The 21069-nt window shown below is 35.5% G+C and overlaps 1 protein-coding gene across 2 annotated transcripts in view; it reads left to right on the top strand.

Moving 5' to 3' along the window:
* LOC145248279 (UPF0389 protein GA21628-like) overlaps positions 1-21069 on the top strand; it is a 38019-nt gene that overhangs the window by 4540 nt on the left and 12410 nt on the right. The gene's annotated exons all lie outside the window — the stretch shown is intronic.

Raw genomic sequence — 21069 nt, 5'->3', positions numbered from 1 at the left:
TATTTCGGGGGAGGGGGCTTGATTTTGGCGCCTATTTAAAAAAAAAGAAAATGAAGGGAGGTCTCTAATTAATAAAATTAACATAAACAATATAAAAAAAATAAATTTAAAAAAACTGCCTCCGGGAGTCAATTAAAGCGACTAGCGGCTTCCGTAAAAAGTATGCACAATTATAGACACAAAATCATGGCGTTGCTGATAGTGCGTAAAATGTTGGCGTTTTACACAAAATTTGGACATCCTTATAATTTTCGAGCCAAAGTTTTTTTTAATTTAAAAAAATTTATTTAATTTTGTTTTTCTTAAAGCTGAGTTCGTAAGTAAATAATTATTATACATTTTTTTTTTTGTCAATGCATTGCATGAATCCCCCCTCCCCCATTACAAACAACTACTTTTAACAGTTTTCAAAAAATTTCAATTCGAATCACAAATGTTTAGTCATGACAACCATGGGTCATTATTCGATGCCGAAACCCAAACCGTACACATGTATTTTGTACGATAATTTTGTAGATTATTTTCTAGTGTAGGCGTCTATTTGTAAACAACGTCTGTATAGGGCGTAGTACAAAGGAGGAGGACGAGGGGTGACCCCCTCCCCCCTCCTTCCTTAAATTTGGGCCTTACCATTGGATTCAGTTTCAGGGTCAGGGTCGGGATGAGGAGGCGGGGTCTTAAGTAGTTGATAAAATTGGAAAATAGGGCAAAAAAAAAAATGGAGTATGGGAAAGATGAATTGTGAGGAGGGGTAGGGGCAAATACCTTACTCGTGTAAAAACCTTTAACTAGTTACAAAATCGCACCCCTTCCCTGTGGAAGTCCCTAGATACTGAAATTTTTTCTTTTTATTTTGTAAATCTGTAATTTTTCACTCGAAATGGTAACTGACTGAGCGTCAATTAATCGTCTGCTATTGTAAAGCGGTATTTCGAAAAGTTTGTCCCTTGGTTTACAAAAATCAACCCTTTTTTTTTTTTTTAAATGGAAATCGCTCGAGATAAAGCATGAAGCCACCTGAGATAAGAAGCTAAAACGAAAAGAAAAATATTACTTCAACGCTATGGAAAACGGCAATTTTTCCCCCTTTGTCAAAAACATAACTCCTGGAATAAGAGGACTAAAGGACAAAATGAGAAAATAAACTTGAAGGTCTACTTTCTACTCTTTTAAAAATTTACTATTAGAAAATGGTTTCTTAGTTTTATTGTGAAAATAACATCTTATCTATTAGTAGCCTGGCAAAACCACAGGGGAGACAATCGAAGCAACAAAACTAAGGCTGGCTTGCAGGACCACTATATATATATATATATATATATATATATATATATATATATATATAATCACGTTGACACACAGGTTCCCGTCAGATCACCGAAGTTAAGCAACGTTGAGCCTGGTCATTACTAAAATGGATGACCAATTTGGGAAGTCCAGGTGCTGTATGTAGGAGGACGTCAACACCTCTCAGCAAAAAGTTGCAAAAACCTAACGTCGTCATCTCCCCTAACGGGGATATACATGCGACTTGGGACCACTTGTGAATTTCATACTCCCATGAAACTTCCTCCTTTGGAGGAAGCTGGTTAAACCCTGAATAGGGTTGGTGCTGACTGCACACACACACACACACAGTATTATATAAATATTAAAGAATTAATATTTATAAAGTTATCTCCGCCAGATGTAAAAGCTCGATAAAACCAAATAGGAGATAGAGCTTATAATACGAGCAAACAGTTAACAAAACGTTAAAAAAACACTTTGAAAAAGAGTTAAAAACATATTTAATCTGAAAAGGAAACACTTAATAAGTGATTATCAAGTGTTTCCTTTTCAGATTAAATATGTTTTTAACTCTTTTTCAAAGTGTTTTTTTAACATGTTTTATTAACTGTTTGCTCGTATATATATATATATATATATATATATATATATATATATATAAGAGCAAATAGAAACATTAAAAAACACTTCGAAAAAGAGTTAAAAACATATTTAATCTGAAAAGAAAACACTTAATAAGTGGATAGTCCTTAATCCGCGGAATTTCGAAGAAATACTTTCCTTCTCATCAGAGTTCAGATTAAGTATGTTTTTAACTCTTTTTCAAAGTGTTTTTTTAACATGTTTTAACTTTTTGCTCTTATAAGCTCTATCTCCTACTTGGTTTTATCGAACTTTTACATCTGGTTGAGATTACTTTATAAATATTAATACTTTAATATTTATAATTTACTTTTGTTTTGCCATCTTGGATCATTTTGGTAAATTTAATTGTAATTTTTATATATATATATATATATGTAAATTTGGGCATATTTTATTGGTTTGAAAATATAAGTGCTTTTTTATTAATTGTCACAAAATTTGAACTATAGAATAGTATAATCTTCAAAAGCCTGCAAATTTTCATGTAGTTTTGTCCCATAGAACCAAAAATATAAGCATTTCAATATTTAATTTGGCTGCAAGTGTGTGTGTTTATGTATGTATATATCTTTAGACTATTGTTCTAATCTCCTTTAAATTATATATATATATATATATATATATATATATATATATTAGGACAACAAGAGTATGAAATGAAGACACAAAACTATATATTGGTAGATATAGAATGGATTATTTATTTAATAATGGAATACAGGCAAAATTTGGGGAATAGAAGGGACTGTTCATGCCAGAGCATTTCGAAGCCTAGTGCTTCTCATCAGAAGAGTAGAGAAGGTGCTAGGTAGCATGGGGAAGATGCGGCATCTAGCACAAGGTTCATTAGGGACGAAAGAGATTAAGGGGGATTAAAGAATGTTGGGGGAAGCTTTATTGAATTCTAAGTAAATAAGGAGAAGCTTATATTTAGTATGATATATAAGATTATATATGGTCTTTAACATTGTATTGAGATTCAGGGGTATATGTATTATGGTTAAATAGGGAGTGTATTGTTGCTGCGTGGTAATTTATTTTAACGGTTTGTGGGGTGTCTATTTTCTATGGCGTGGGTAATTTTGATTTTGATTGGTGCCACCTAAACATCAAATGGCGGCTATAAATTCGCTTCTAATTTGGGGAGGGGGGTTAAAACTGAAAGGTAATATGCGGCAATATATTTATAAGTTTCTACTGTTATGATATAGGGAGTATGATCATAAGGGGGCAGTTGGAGATTAGGGTAGCAATGACTATGAGTGTGTTTAACTTGATGTAAAAGGTTAAGTATACCTATTGATGTCGAAGTGGGGGAGTAAGAAAACCATTACTACTTATGAGAGTGGTAAAAATATATCGAATAATAGTAGAGTAATTATAATAGTACGAAAGATAATAGTAATGAAAATTATAATAATAGTAGTAATAATAAAGCTGAAAATAAAATAGAAGTAAAATTGAAGATAAAAATAAAGATGAAATAAAGACGAAATTAAAGGTAAACATTAAAAATAGACATTAAAGATTATATTACCAATAGTTGTGGGAGAAGTAAATTCAAAATTAATGTTAATAGTGATAATGGTAGCGGTTATGGTAGCAATGACGGGATAATAATAAGAACAATTATAATGATGATTATAATAATAATAATGATAAAAACAATAATAAAAATAGAAGCGTTTTCTTTATTATTATTGGTAGTAGTGGTGGTGATGTTGGAGGCAGTAGAGAGGTATTATCATTATTATTACTGCTTTGTTTTTAACACAAAAAAAATTATAGGAATATAGATTTATTTTGTTTATTTTAAAAACAGTAAGATAAAATCTGGTGCTAATGCACTTACTGATCCGCGCTATTTTTTAAATCGTATTTCCAAGTTTAATTAAAGTTTTATGATGTTTTTTTTTTTTTATTTAATTGTAAGGTTAAAGTGCAGAATAGGTACAAAACACCCCCCTCCCCATGTTAAGAATGGCTTTTTAAATAATAATGTTATTATTTCAGCACGGATCAATAAGTGCATGAGTACCTAAAATCGCTATTTATTTTCCTCGCCACGAGGGTAAAGTTAGACACAAGATCGTTTTTCATTTTATTTTATTTACTAGCAGGCTCCCCGGCGTTGCCTGGTCATAAAGTATGCATAAATATATTTTAATTCATGCATAAACTGAGACATGTGCATGCGAGTATTATGTTTTTTCTGAACAGTTTACTTCTTGTAAGTAAAAAAAAAAAAAAAATGTTGAGTTGAAATTGAAAGCAAAACCTAAAGACAGTAAGTCAAGTACGATACCCATTAGGCCAGCTAGACACAATCTTTAAAAATGTTTTTTTTTTTCGAAACCTACTTAACATGATCTGTCATGTAAACGATTCATGCATGCACATTTGTGAAACAGTTGACAAACAGATAAAAATCCGACGACTCCCTCCCCCACATATCAATTTTTCAATTGTTACCCCTTAGCAGCCCTTTTTTTCTAGATAGAAACCGATTAAAGTTTTCCACGTGTCTGGATACCCTATAAACCAAATTTCAAGTTTGTAGATCAAAAATTTGTTGAGTATATAGGTTGAGAAGTGTCCTCACACACGCACACATTCTCTCTTTTTATAGATACATAGAATTCTTATAGCGACCTCCCTTAAAAACGAAACTGGATGGGATAAGAAAATAAAACTGCCTATATATTCACAATAGACCCTCCGCACAATCACACCAGTGTTTGCGCAGATGTACCGACGATCTTTCGCATTGTGTTCTGCAGTCCTTAACGTGCTGCCTCAGAGTTGTATGAACGAACATGTGTTACTGTCACATTTTCGGAGTTCCGTATTGGCTATCCTGATGTTCCTAAGATTTTTGTATTCTTTAATTAGCTTCTGTCTATTGCTAACAATTTTTAGGAGCATGGCTTAATAAAGAAAAAAAAAAGGATTTCTCCTGGGGGATCATGTCCCTTAAAAACTTTTTTTTATTATTATTCTTATATTCTTTGCACCATCGAACGAGTTGGAGATTATGTAGCGTCAGCAATTTTCGTTATGAATATAAAGAACAGTGGTTATCAAAAACTAACCTTGCAATATGTTACTGTTTAAAGGTAGTTTTCATATAAGGGAATAAATATTACTTGACTTGTTTATGAAAGGATCAGAAAGGGGACAGGCGCGTGGTATGCTCTGTGGACCCCAAATAGTCATGCACTGGTTCATTTTCTCATATTTCCACGTTATTACTTTTGGGGGGCGGACGGTACAAAAACTACGATTGTCGTCCACACATATTTAGCAAATATTGCCCTTTTTTTTTTTTTTCTTTTTTTTTTTTTTTTTTTTTTTTTTAAAGCCGTGCTACACACGTCCTGGCAATTTACGTGTTTGAATATCATTTTACACATTTGCTAAATTAAGAAAACGTGCCGCCCCTCCCCCAACTAAAAAACTTGTTTACAACGTATGCTAAAACTCCTGTTTACTTACTTCTCAAAGTTTGACACAAGGCCGGTTTTTGATGTAGATGAAAGCCAACTCCCCTGAAAAGGAGCACTGTGAATTGAGAATAGAAAATAATCCTCAGTCTAGGAGGATTTCTGCTTCTGATTGAGAACAGTTACTAACTTTTGATCCCTCAGCCTAAAAATGGAGTAGTTGATTTACTATTGCAGTTTACAAAACTACAACAAATTGGTCCCTTATTTCAGGGTCCATATTTTATCTACAGAATACACAGACTTTTTTTTGGGGGGGGGGGGGTCCTGCTAGAATCAGTGTTTCCGTCCTTGTTTCGTACGATGACAAATGCAAGGCCAGATTTTTTAATCTGGCCAAAATCCAGCTTCCTAAAAAAGGGACACTCTGAATTGGAACAATAATAAGAAATATCTCTGTCTGGAAGGATTTCTCTTTAACTGACCAGGGGGGGGGGGTGTAGCGTCATAACCAAAGGAAATGAAGCAGCATTCATCTTTTTTTTTTTTTTTTTTTTTTTTTTTTTTTTATTACATTTTCACCCCAAACAAGGCAAATTGCCACTTTGGTGTAGGGGGCTACTATCAGGGGCAACAACTACTGTGGTACTATGTAGGGATTTGGGCAGCAAGGTGTCGGTTCACGTTACACTTGAACTTCTGCACGTCAGTACTGTTGGGGAAGCAGGGACCTGGAATGGAATTCCAGAGTCTTGCGGTTCTGGGGAAGAAACTATTGGAGTAAAAAGATCTTTTACATCTAGGGACCTCTACAGTGTGGGGGTGGGATCTAGTAGCCTGTCGGGTTTGTCGAGGGTGCTCGCGTCGTGGGGGCACAAGTGATTGCAGTTCGTCAGAGCATTCACCACTAAAATACTTGTAGAAAAGGCAGAGGGATGCAACATTTCGTCGATGGGACAGAGGCTGAAGCTTAGATGCCAGTTCAGGGCCTATCAGGTTTGCGACTCTTTTGAACCTTGTCAAGGAGCGAGAGACTAGTAGCAGATGCACCAGCCCAGATGTGGCAGCAATACTCCATACATGGGCGAATGGTGGCCTTATAGAGGTACAGGATACTTTCGGGTGTTAATAGTTTTCTAGCACGGTAGAGAGAGCCTACCTTTCTTGCAGCGGCCCTGGCAATGCCTTCAATGTAATTGTTCCAACTCATGTTTCCTGTGAACGTTAGTCCAAGGAGTTTGAAAGATGGACTCTCAGATAAAGAGTCGTTGGCCATTGCTATGGGTGGTAGAGAGGGTTTCTTGTAATTATTGAATGAAACTAGTTTAGTCTTGGCAGCATTGAATGCGACCAACCACTTTTGTCCCCATTCCACTACAGATTGGAGGTCTTCCTCTAGTGTTTCTGCCATTTCTTTAGAAATGTGTTCATTCGTCTTCCTGTCGTGTCTGCCATAGAGTGTAGTGTCATCAGCATATATACCCATCTCAGAGGCAATGTTGTCGGGGAGGTCATTTATGAATATCAGGAACAATAGAGGTCCAAGGATAGAACCCTGGGGTACTCCCGCATTTATATCATATTGTTTAGATGTGCGACCATCGAGGACTACCTGGATTTTTCTCTTATCTAAGAAGGATTTAATTATGTTAAGTATTCTACCAGTGATACCGTATGATCTGATTTTACTGAGGAGACCCTCATGCCATACCCTGTCAAAAGCCTTAGATATATCTAGAGCTACCGCTCTGCCTTCCCCCGCTTTGTCCAGTGAATGATATATACGTTCAGAGATCACAGTGAGGATGTCTGCTGTGGAACGGGCTCGTCTAAATCCATATTGTTTGTCAGTCAGTAGTTTAGCATCTGTAAGATGATGGACTAGAGCATGGTTAATTATGGTCTCAAATATTTTGGCAAAAAGTGGGAGGAGGCTAATGGGGCGATAATTTGATGGGTCTGTCCTTTCGCCAGAATTCTTGAATACTGGTACAACAGAAGCAGTTTTCCAACAGCCCGGAAAGCAAGCTTCATTAAGACATTTGTTGTAGAGTTTGGAGAGAACTGGAGCTACTTCGGCTGAGCACTTTTTTAATAGCACAGCTGGGATAAGATCGGGTCCACATGCTTTTGAGGTGTCAAGGTTTTTTATGATAGCATGCACCTGAGCAGGGGTGGTTTTCAGATCGTCTAGTGTGGCGTCTGTCCGCATAGGAAAGTCAGGTAGGGGGTGGTTGGAAGGGTCCAGTGTGGAGTTTGAGGCAAACCGACTGGCAAGCATGTTAGCCTTGTCGGTTGCTGAGGAGACAACCTCGTGATTGTTGGTTAGTGGGGGAATTGTTGATTGCCCATTATTTACTACACTGTTGTAGATTTTCCAGAAGTCTCGAGTTCCTAGTTTTTGTGCTTCGATGCGCTTTTTAGTGGTTTCCGTAAATTCTCTCTTAGCTGTCGCTATTTCTTTCTTAACGTTATTTCTAGCTTCTATATACTTCAGTCTGTTTGAACTGGACTTATGTCGGTTAAACCTACGGTATGCATGCTGCTTTTGAGTAATGGCAGTTGCACAAGTCGACGTAAATCATTGGGGAGAGTGGGGCTTACTATAAAATTTCCGCATGAGAACATGCGCTTCGATTGCAGTTTTGAACCAGTCAGTGGTCTCGTTTGCACACTGTTCAGCAGGGAGAGAGAAAATATTTTTCCATGGAGCATCTCTAATTAGTTCCCTGATGGCTCCCCAGTCAGCCTTATTATAATATCTCGTTGTTTTGAGCACTGGCTCTTCAGTTTTGGGTCTAGAGTTTAGGGCGATTTCAACCATTATCACTGCATGGTCAGCGTTCCCGAGTGGGCTGTGGGCCTTCGTTATGCAGTCATCGGGAACTGTGGTCAAAAACAGATCTAGAAGTGATGCGTGTTGTTCTTCCTGGTCAGGGAAACGGGTTGGAAACGTAACAATTTGTGATAGGGAGTGAGATATAGCGAAGCTATGGGTTGTGCTGCCCGCTGCATCTGTGTGAGTAGAGAATCCAAGCCAGTTTTTGTGGTGGACATTAAAGTCACCAAACACATGTATTTGTGCGCTAGTGTCGAGGGACAGTGCCGTGTCTATGCTGTCAGATACTTTGTTTATTATGGAGCAGTCCTGAGTCGAGGGAGAGCGGTAGAGAAAATAATAGTAGCTAATACTGTGTTGCACGTTTAGTCTAAAGCACATAAAGGCTTGATCATCTGTTTCTAGGTTTGTTTCTCTAGTCAAGGGAAGGGTATTACGAATGTAAACTCCAAGTCCGTGCATATGTCTGTCAGAGTCCTTACGGCAGAGTGGGAGATATCCAGGCATGTTAAAGTGGTTAGAGGGAATGGAGGAGTGTAGGTTAGTCTCACTTAGTGCTAAGATATCCGGGGTATTTGTTAAGAGAAATGCTTCAACATCAGCTGTTAGTTCTAAGCCCACGGATATTTCTGAATGAGAGCCTCAAGGGAGGAGGCAAGTTGAATTTGTTTGTCCCTAATCCTGGTTTAAGCTTATTTTTAGATTGTACTGTCGTCATATTTTTTTTTTAAGAGTTTCGTGAATTGGCTTCCGCTAAAGGAAGTTTCTAGGAATATCAAATTAATAAGCCGTCCTTAGTTGCTTGCCTGTCAGGGGAGATATAGTGTTAGTTTTCTGCAGTTTTTACGGGGAGATGTCTACATCTTCCTATATACAGCGCCTGGTATTCTCAAATCGTCACCCACCTGATAATAACCAGGTTCAATGTTGTTAAACTTTGGTGAACTAACGAGAACTGATGTGTCAACGTGATTGTGCCATGTATGATATTGAACACCAGCAAAGTTAGTAGAAAAGAGAAATCCTCCTAGACCGAGGCATATTTTAAATGTTTTGCCTTTTTTGTTTGTTTTAGAGGTAGAACCCCTCCCTTCTTGAACTTTGCTTGTCTAATTTTATCCTCATGGGAATGCAAGAAAACAGGAGAAACCTTATCAGATAATTGCTAATGTCATATTTCCGGTTATAGTTTAACTAATATTTGCTTACAAGTAAATTTTTGTTTTTTTATTTTATGAATATTTGTATTTAAAGAAAATGTTTTTTTTTTTTTTTTTTTGTTTTTTTTTTTTTTCATTTTGATTTTTTAGTGTGCGTCTTGAATTAAGGCTAGAAGTCGAAAACATGACGTGGTTGACGCGGTCACAGGCTTAACAACATAAACAAGTTTGACTTGGAAATTAAACCTCTTTAGTGTTTAGAAATTGTCATAGTGTTCTCTTCAATCTCTTGGATATCCCAAAATGACAGCATTAGACGCGAGATCGGTTTTTAATGTGGCGAAAATCCAGCTCCCCAAAAGGTGGCACTCTAGTTTGGAATAAAAATTAAAATTGTTTCAGTCTATAAGGATTTTTTTTTAACTGATCAAATGCAGAATAGACTAAATGCGACATTAGAACAGATACTGCACTTTGTTCCTAATCGATTAGGAAGAAAGTCAGGATGAATAATGTAACTTGGTAGAGTTAGCGGTGTCTGGTCGAATCTTACTGCGTTAGAATATTGAACAAGGAAACGGTCACCATTTTTAAACATCTTCACTAGTAAATATGTATCAACAGGTTTTTTTTTACAATCCACAGTCGTACGAAAAAGTTGTCAAAAAACAAATATATAACAAATACATGTTATCAAAGGCAATGTAAGTTATTTTTCTACTTAACTGGATAAGTTTTTAGTGTTTTTATTTAATGTAAAATGTTTATTCGGTTCGAAAACCAAGTAATATTGAATGCTATCAGAGAACAAAAAAATATCAGCGATGTCTCTTTACATATTTGAAGTCTCAGTAATCACTTAAAAAAACAAAATGGTGATAGAAACTCCTTCAATAAATGTTACGAACATTTATTGGGTGAGTCTCCCAGTATTTTGTTTTATTTCTTATTTGAAGTCTTTGTCAAGTTTTCAGACGTCATGGCCATTTTTTTCTTGATTTCTGATAGCATTCAATATTACTTGGATTTTGAACTTGGTAACGTTCAATAACCCACATTAAAATACATAATACAAACCCACATCAACTTTTATTTAAAGGAACATAACGAAAATTTTGCTTTTATTGATAAACGAATGCTGTATCCTGGAGTTCCATTCTAGCAGGCCGTTTGCGACAAAAACAACATAATGCATTCTATCAAGAGGCGATCAAAACTGAAACTGATTTGAAATGTATTTTGGTGCCAAGTTTCGTTAACGCATATTAATTTTAATTTTGCGTAGATATATCCTAACTTGCCGGCAAGTTTAGGTGTGGGTGCGTGTGTAACGTCTCAGGAACAAACAAAAATAGATGAATCTGGCTCGGCTTTTTTTTTTTTTTCTCTCCTTTTAACACCAGTCACACTTATTACTGTTACTTTCCAAACACTAGCTGCTTCTTTATATAATTTAATTGGAATTCATTATTGAGATGAGTATTATTTATTGCGGACTATTATCCTCGTCTTTCTTAGTTGTTGTTTCATGACGTCAAATAAATTAATAGCTTTTTTTTTTTTTTTTTTTAACTGTTCATTTCGTTTGCCATGAGATTAACAAACCCCCGACTGCTTTGACACCAGCTTACAAAGTCTTTCGCTGCCACTGTGGGGCCACATGTCTATCTCACCTGCTCTCCTTTTTCTTTTTGCTTCCCGACCTCACTCTGGCATTAGTCAGCCATTTCTCGCCTTCAACTTAACACGTCCATCTTTTTAAACGTGCACTTTGCTTCTACCCACCACATGGTGTCCTTTTTTTTTCTAATTATTGCGCAAGCTCACGCACACTTCTTAATTTGCATATGTGCTTTCTTTTGGCTACTGCTGCTGCTATCTTTGCAAGCCATCTATCTTACAGCTCCTGCTGATATTTTCCCACGTGATACTGCATATACATTTAAACAACATGGGTTACTTATGCAACTGCTCCAAGGCCAAGTAGAACTACATCGGTCATCTTTTTCTCAGTCGATTTGTCCATGTTTCGCCTGTATGACTACTCGCGATTATTTTTTTTTTCATATACTACTGGCTGCCTGTGTCCCGACATTGCCTGAAAAAAAAATTAATTCAATTCCATGCCAAACTTTGAACCATCCATCAAGAACAAAAACCTCACAGTGTTAAAAGCAGATTACCAAAAACTTTTATTTTTACTTTTTGTTGATGTCACGTATTATCAGTAATAAATTTCGCAAATACCATAGTTAAGAATTAAAAAAAACAAGTTTTTGTTATCGTTAAGAAAGAAATCGTATTGAAAAGAAAGTAGTCGAAGGTTTCATATGGGATTTTTTTTTTTTGTTATTTTTCTAAAACAAATCTTAGTTAACTATTCTGTACTATAAATAGAAAATATAGTTTAACTTAAATTTATTTTTTAAATCTTACCGAAGAAATTGGTCCCGTTAACAGAAGATCATTTGTTTTATTGAATGAAATAAATTTTAATACATGATTTTAAAAAAAATGTAATTGATTTATTTTTTGTTTATAAATGAAATCTGTTTGAAAACGGTCATTTTTGTTTTCATGTTAAAACTAAAGTTAAAACTAAATTAATAAATACTTGGTTTTTAAAGAGAACATAAGCGATTTATTGTGTTATATTTTAAGCGGATATGATCGTTTAGGTATCTTATTATTGGTAATGTATGCCTTATGAAAACAAAACAAAAAAAGTGTATATTTTATTTGTAAAAAAGAATATTCAATTTACTCTTTTTTATGGTAGAAACCAAACTGGTCATTTTAAATGGAAACTGTTGGTTAGTCTTAATACATTTAAGCAACCTACGCTGTTTGGTGTAGATTGCCAAAAATGAAAAATAAATTTAAAAAACGTGTTACAGTGAAGAAACTAACAATAAAGATCGGTCACTGAATGTATTTTCTTGAGCATGTAGAGTGGTTGACTGTTGAGACAAAGAGATATGCATTTTGCTGTATCAGCCGTGTTTGTATGATCTGACTTGAAAAAGATTACCAGAGTTTGAAAGAAAACACCGTCTTTTCTACAATATAATTTTTTTATTGGAATATATGGTTACATGTGAAGCAAGTTGCTTGGTTGGCTGGCATTATAATAGGAATGGAATATAGTCCAAGTTGGTCGAGAATTTCTGCCTCATTACCTGATGAAAGATAAGAAATACCAGTCTGCCTACATTTTGATCTCTAATCAAATTGTGTTGCATTTACACAAATCAAGTTTTTGCTAGGAATTTGTGGTATACATGTGCAGTGGTGCGCTAATCACATTTGTATCAATGCGTGAGTTTGCAGGTGTCTGTTTTCGCCAACCAAATGACAACTTATCATTTCACAAGGAATTGCATGTACATATAAGAAAATAAATCCTGACTGTGCTCCAATCTATGCTCTCATTCCGCAAAACATTCACAACAAGCACTCGTCTAGTTACAACCTTTGTCAATTTCCCCTACTCTCTATTTGTACCTAAAACAAAGTGCAAATTTTATGAACAAAGTTTTTTTTCTAGAACTGCCCGCTTGTGGGACTCTGTATCGTGGGGCTGCTTTTCAGTTGACTACATGGTCGTTTTCAAGTCTAATGTAAACAAGTTCTTGTTGAGCCATTCTCTTAAATAATCAAATTCTACCCAATTTCCAATGCTACTCATCATAATGGTGTTATCTCACCGACCTCCTGACCTTCATTAACTCTCATCCTCAACTGTAACTGCTGTGTAAATTCCTAAGGCTCCAGAAGTAATCCTTCGAAAGTTTTGAAATTAATGTGTCCTGGAGATTAGTCATAGCGTAACTCAAACAACCACACTACGGCTGCTAGGAAAAATATTATTTATGACTGCTACACAGATACTACACTTTGATCGTAGTTTGTAGATCAAGAAAGTGTATTTTAAGTTTCAACGATTGACTAGAATAGTGAATAAAAAAAAAAATGAAACAAAAACAAATAACTGCTACCAAAGGCAAGAAAATTTAATCTATCGATTTGCATAGCTTTTATGTTTTGGAACTGTTTTAAAGTTTGTTTATTCTTTTTTTTTTTTTTTTTTTTTTTTTTTTTTGCTATCTACAAGACATTGTCGTCCACATGAGCTAGGATGACTCATGAAGTGCAATGTATCTTGAAATAGAGAACTTAAAAACGGTTTCAGTAAATTAGAAATGTACAGATGTGTTGACAATTTGGTGGCGGCTATTGTATTTTTGTTTAATTTCCGAGTTTTCACTTGTTAAAGTACACATCAAATCTTCACGTCAACTTAAGAATGGCAGCCATCGTGAATATAGCTAATTGTTCCATTTGCTTGCCTCCCCACGAGGGCAGAGTTAGACACAAGGTCGGCTTTTAATATGGGGAGGTCCAGCTCCCCAAAAAGGGGGGCTATAGCTTAGAAGCAAAAATAGACATTTAAAAATGGTTCCAAAATATAAAAGCTGTGCAGATCATTGATTTAAATTTAATTCCTTTGGTAACAGTTATTTGGGTTCGTTTGTTTTTTTAACTATTCTAATCAATTGCCCGAGTTTAAAAGAAGAAAAAAAGTATCCAGTATCTCTACAAAGCTACCATTCGCCATGCATGAAATATTTTACATCTGGGTTGGTGCATCTATCACTGGTCTCTCCCTCTTAGACAGGGTTCAAAAAAGAGTCTCCCGCCTAATAGGTCCCACACTATCAACCAAGCTTCAACCCCTGCTCCATCATCGAAGTGTTGCATCCCTGTGCCTGTTTTACAAGTACTTTAATGGAACGTGCTCTGATGAACTCCTTGCACTTGTACCCCCTCAATGTAAATGCTCTCGACTAACTTGACAAGCAGCAAAATTTCACCGCTTCCCTATAGAGATCCCTAGACATCTTCCACTCTAATAGTTTCTTCCCTCAAACTGTTAGACTTTGGAATTCCTTTTCTGCTTCCCTGACTGTAATGACATGCAAAAGTTTAACTGTAACGTGAACAGATATCTTGTTCGTCTACTTATATAGTACCCTGTAAATGTGGTTCCAAATGACATTTTTTATTCGGGGTTTAAAAAAAAGGGGGGGGCGAACTCCCCCCCCCCCCCCCGATTAATTTTGTTCTTGCTGACCTTCAAAACAATGAATATTTAAAAAAAAAAAAAAAAAAGTGTGCCTTGTGTAGTTTTTTACTTTTAGCTATATGTACACCTTTATATTATAGGTTTTACAATTCTCACGTTTCCTAAATTGCTACCATTTAGACTATCTCATACACGTATGTAAGGTTTCATCTGGACTTCGTTTTAGTGTGGAGGTTAATGGCGGGAATGTTCCTAACGTTATCAAGTGAATTGCATCAACCGTAAAAGTCGTTATCCACTCGTTATCTTTAAAATGGATTAAAAAAATAAAAAATAAAAAATAACTTTTTTTTTTTTTTTTTTTTTTTTTTTCAATAAAATTTGGAATGGTACTTGTCTACACAAAATTCAGTGGTCGTGCACTCGTGCAAAGACAGTTAAAAAGAGGAGGGGCTAATTAAACTGTAAGCTTGAGTTTGATGCTGGTTGTAAATTGAACGAGAGTAAGCCTTTTCTTTTTTTGTTTGTTTTTTTTTTTTTACTAGCGAGTGGGGGGAAGCCAAACCTTGCAGCTTGTAAAATACGCTTAAAAATATTTTAATTCATGCAAATTTCGTATTTATTAATACAAAGCCAATTCTCTATTAGATATTATATTGTAACTAATATATAGGACTGTCTTCAAAAGTAAAAAAAAATAAAATAATACTTGGTTGCCACTAGCTAGAATCTAAATCAAAACCTTTAGAATTCCAGCCACGTTCCTTACCGACAGACAGATGAGAAAGTTTTAAAACTGAACCACTTTTCGCTATGATTAGTTTTACGCATGCGCAAAAGTAATACCAATATGTCAGCAAGTTGAAATGAACATTTTGCATTTCAAGTTGACAATTTTTATACGCGTTATTCATCCATCCAAACAAAGATTTTACTCGTTATAAACCATTCTTGGTGTATGATTACTATTTCCTGTTAATTTCAGTGTTATTATGTGATTAGTAGTTTAAGAGTTTATCGGTTAAATATTTTCACACACATCCACTGTTTTATTTATATAATCTTAATCACAACCAAGTCCCAGCAAAATTTGGCGGGTTATGATAGAAACCATACTGACTTGGCTTGAAAGTGACAAGAACAACTTATGCACACACATGAAAATTATATGCTTAAGTAGAAAAGTAACTTTTCTTGCGTTTGGTAACAGTTATTTATTTATTTATTTTTTTTTTTTTTCACTTATTTTTTAAGCTATAATGCACAATCGCTCCAAATTTTTAAATATTTTTGTTTTTCATTTGGGGACTATTACTCCCAGAAGAACCGAAACCGGCATTAAAATGTTTTAGAAGTTAAGGATTCGCCCCCACCTCCCCCATTTCAGTAGTTAGCAAAGTTAGACCTGATTCGGTTTAACTTTGAGCAGACGGGGGGGGGATAATCTGGAATGGTTTATAAAAATAACAGAGAATGCGTTTGTCGACCTTCCTTGGTAGGGGCGTCCCAGGCGACCAACAACTAATCCCCCTCCTTTTCCTCTCAAAGGAAGTAATAGCTGGGAGGGCGGTCTCTTAGGATCGAACCATGCCCTCTTTCAGACAAAATACCCTTCTGTCAGAATATAACCGTTTTTAGTCAGGTGTTGTTTATAATTCCCAAATCGCTGGATGCTCCCCCCTCCCTATCCTCCATCCTTGCTTATTGTACCCTAGATGAGGGGTGGGGTTTAGTGCAATGATTGTGTGCCACCCTTTTGTGGTTAGGATGTGTGGCTGGGAGTTTAAGTTAGTTTTTGTATATGTGACCTGATTTACGCAGGCACTCACACCCCCTCTTCACAACCACCTACCCCACATTAAAAGAATGACCTTTTCTAGCAAACTTGTCCTCATTCTGGGGAAACTGATGAAAATAATAGCTTTTAAAAGCTTACTACTACATTTTATGTTCTATAGACAACATCTTGTTCTGTGTATAACCGGTGAGGGAAGTGGGGTGGGGGTGCTTCCAAAAAAGAAGGGAGAAAAAAAAATGTCTACAAAAACAAACTTGAACATCTTTAACAAATTTGATTGTGATGTAAATAAACAACTTCACATTTTTTTATGCAGGAATTCATAAAAAAACATGTTTTTGATTTGGTAATTATCCCCCCCCCTTCCTGTTGGTTTAGGTGCACAAATGAACCTTAATACTTGATAAGAGATTAAGGTACTTTGCTTGAAGCATTGTTTAATCATTAAACACATTAAACTTTAATGTGTATATAAAAAAGAACTTTTAGGTTATAAGAAGCAGAACAATGCAGGGATTTAAGGGATGTGCCACCTGACCATCTGGCAAAACATTCTAAATGTAATATATATACATGCACACATATATATATATATATACACTTGTGCCCGATATTATTCATACCCCTCGGATCTTTGAGATTTCTATAAGAATATTGCTCAAACTAGAAGATAGTCAATATTAAAGGGATTTCAAACAATAAATCAAGCATAAGCATTTAATTTAAACTCAACAAATAAATAAATTATGCAAGTTTGAAGCATTATACTAAGAAAAACAATAATGGCACTAGTTCAAAATTATTCATACCTCTCTTACTAATAGTCAATAGCATGCCCTTTATTCTTAATAACTGCCTGTAACCGTTTTGGATATTTATCAACAAGGTTTTTACAAGCATCAACACTGATTTTTGACCATTCTTCAATGCAGTAGTTCTCTTAATCCCTCAAATTTCTAGGTTTCCGCTTTTTAACCTCAGTTTTCAATATGTGCCAGAGGTTTTCGATAGGGTTCAGGTCAGGACTCTGGCTAGGCCATTCCAAAACATTAATGTGATTATCCTCAAACCATTTCTTGACCATTTTGGCAATATGTTTTGGATCATTATCCTGTTGAAGGACCCAGTTTGGTCCTAAATGGAGCTTCTCCGCATCCTGTCTAATGTTTTTCTGGAGTATCTCCAAATATTGCTCCTTCTTCATGGTTCCATCTATCTTGACCAAACTACCTGGACCACTAGCCGAAAAGGAGCCCCAAAACATTAGGCTACCACCACCATGTTTCACCGTGGGTATGGTGTTCTTTGGGTTGTAAGCTTCTCCTTTCTTCCTCCAAACGTAAGAAGCATCCATATGGCCAAACAATTCAATTTTTGTTTCGTCAGTCCACAAAATACTTGAGAAAACGGACTCTGGAGAATTCACATGGGTCCTAGCAAACTTTAGACGTGCTGCAAGGCGTTTTCCGGTGTGCAATGGAGTCCTTCTTGGTCTTCTTCCTTTCAGACCATTTTCATGCAGAGTCCTTTGCAATGTTTGCCTTGATATTTTTATGCCAGAAGACTCCAGATTTTCTAAAATGTCCTTAGTAGTGGTGGTTGGATTTGCATTAACACTTCTTACAATATTCCTGGTGGCTCTAGCAGACAGTTTCCTTTTCCTTCCTCTACCAATCAAGTTGTTTGTTGTGTGGTGGCTCTGGAATTTTTTGATGATGCTCTGTACTGTTGCTGTAGGGACCTCAAATTTCTTGGAAATTGACTTGTAACCTAAACCATCCTTATGTGAATTCACAATTTTAGTCCTAAGATCATTACTAAGCTCTTTTTTCTGCCCAATTCTAATAATTTTTATTCTTTTTTTGGTTTTCAGTTGATATCATTTTAATTTCTGAAAAATGCAAAAAACGAAATGAAATTAATCAAAGGTTGTATAAAAGCATTCAAAATAAGAATCAAACAGGAAACAAACAGTCAGAAACTCGATTAATACTGAAAAAATAAGGGGGTATGATTATTTTTGAACATTGCAGATTTTATAAATAGCTGTATATTTCTTTTATTACAAGTATCCCGAGATTTTAAAACGACGAAAATGATCAGAAGAGGTTTATTAAGAATATGTATCAATATGGACGTAAACAATAAATTCTTACAAAGTTACACCTAATAAACTCAAATTTCAAGAGGGGGTATGAATAATATCGGGCACAAGTGTATATGGTAGCTTCCTTCATTCAGTCTTGACAGACTATGGATACTCACTGTGAGGTGAATTTTTGTGGCCAAAGTTGTGCAATCTCCAACCACACCTCTCTTGAGTTGGTGTTAAATACCAGTGGCAAGTGGAGGTTCAGGACGACTGGAAACAAATGCCGAGATAAACGGAGAGCACATACAGCACTTAGAATTCCCAAACTATCACCCATCTGGTACTAACCAGGCTCAACGTTGCTTAACTACGGTGATCTGATGAGAACCAGTGTGTCAACACGATTATACCATATATATATATATATATACTTCATTTAATCACATAAATTAACATACGAAAATATAATTTTATGCATAAATTTAAGATCAACTGTACCTTTGTCCTGTAAGTGCCTGCTCATTGGCTGATTAGGAGGGGCACGGTGAAAACTAGGAAGCTGATTGACTAACTAAAAATTTAATAGCATGTGCGTATATACAAATGCGCAGTAACCACAACTCTTTGGATAAGCCTGACGAATTCTCATGAGAATGAAATGCAGAATATTTTGTGTAGCTTAATCGCCATATATATTTTTATAACTTGCTATATATATATATATCTATATATATATATATATATATTATACATACAGGGTGACCCCCCCAAAAAACGGGCCCCAACTCTAATTAGGCCCTGTTTCTTAGGGTTTTGTTTGAATGAAATGAAACTTTGGTCATAACTAGTTTATTATATTCCAAACATCACATCAAAACACTAGGGTCTTTGGCCTTTTATTCTCCGTTCTACAGTATATATTCTAGATGGCCTCCATTTAGCTTTTTTTTTGTTTTTTTTTGTTTTTGGGTCACCCTGTGTATATAATTATATATATATATATATATATATATATATATATATATATATGTAAATTTTTGGTACAACAGAATGGAAGGAGAAATTTCAGAGGAAACATAATTTAATTTAAATACCAAAAAAAACAAGAAATGGGCAGGTGAAATTAAAATTTTCCCTAAGGCCTTATCGTCTGACCCTCTAAGAGGAAACGTCAGAATGATAGATTAAAAACTAAGAAAACGAATGAGGGAAGAGGGGAATTTTGGTTACAGTTGGAAGAACAGTGGAGAAAAAAAAAATAAATAAAAAAAAAAAATAAATAAAAAAAAAAATCTCACTGTTCAGGTGGTTTTAAATCAATGAATATCTCCAACTGATGTCTAAGAATCTTTTGTCTACACAGGCTAGGTCGAGAGTTGTTAATAACTAACGCCTCAATGATATTGAGATGATAGTTCGACCTAGCACTGTATAAAACAGAAAACCACCCATCGGCATATTGATCGGCACACCTATTTATACTCAACAGGTGATCGCCAATGGCAGACTCATGAGCCTGGGAGTGCCCGGATGCTCTCGAAACCTGGTGTAGTCGAATATCCCGAGGGATATGTTGGGATATTCTCATTTCTAATCTTTGGGACGTTTTGCCAACGTAGTCAGCTCCACACTGACAAACGAATTTATAAACAACAGAGTTCTTTTGAATGGTTGGCAAAACATCTTTACGAAAAGAAGAGAAAAAGGTTCGAGTTGTGTAAACTACTCTAAGCATAGTAGCTGGAAAACATCGTTGAGTAGCAGAAGAAATCCTTTTAACAATATGAAGGCCATCAGGACCCAACCATGGTAATTTTAGATAAATGGGACAACGTGATGGACCAATATGTTTACCGCTATTAAATGTAGTAATTTTACGTTCAATAGTAGATTTTATTATATTAATGGGATATCCATTATTAAGAAAAATAGTTGTAATTTCACTAAGTTCCGTATCAAGACGGTTTGGTGAACAAATCATAAGTGCACGATGCGTAAGAGCGCTAATGAGGTTTATTTTTCTAGACTGAGGGGCAAAAGAAAACCAATTAAGATGATACTTTTGCATGCTTTGATGATACTTTTGCATGCGTTGATGATACTTTTGCATGCTTTCCCTCTCGGAGCGAAGCTAAACAGTTTCTTGGTCTTCTTTGCAACCTGCATCCATCTTTACAATTTACTATGGAAGTTGAAGACTGTAGCTCTCTCCCATTCCTCGACGTTCGTGTTTCTAAAGTTGGTACTACGTTTGAGACCTCTGTTTATAGAAAACCTACATTTACAGGGCTCTATCTTAATTGGTTTTCTTTTGCCCCTCAGTCTAGAAAAATAAACCTCATTAGCGCTCTTACGCATCGTGCACTTATGATTTGTTCACCAAACCGTCTTGATACGGAACTTAGTGAAATTACAACTATTTTTCTTAATAATGGATATCCCATTAATATAATAAAATCTACTATTGAACGTAAAATTACTACATTTAATAGCGGTAAACATATTGGTCCATCACGTTGTCCCATTTATCTAAAATTACCATGGTTGGGTCCTGATGGCCTTCATATTGTTAAAAGGATTTCTTCTGCTACTCAACGATGTTTTCCAGCTACTATGCTTAGAGTAGTTTACACAACTCGAACCTTTTTCTCTTCTTTTCGTAAAGATGTTTTGCCAACCATTCAAAAGAACTCTGTTGTTTATAAATTCGTTTGTC

This window comes from Euprymna scolopes, chromosome 26, assembly GCF_053919585.1.
Source record: "Euprymna scolopes isolate OS-2025 chromosome 26, ASM5391958v1, whole genome shotgun sequence".
In the NCBI taxonomy this organism is placed as follows: Eukaryota; Metazoa; Mollusca; class Cephalopoda; order Sepiida; family Sepiolidae; genus Euprymna; species Euprymna scolopes.
Note: the sequence above shows the minus strand (reverse complement) of the source record. Positions and strands in the feature narration are given on the sequence as shown.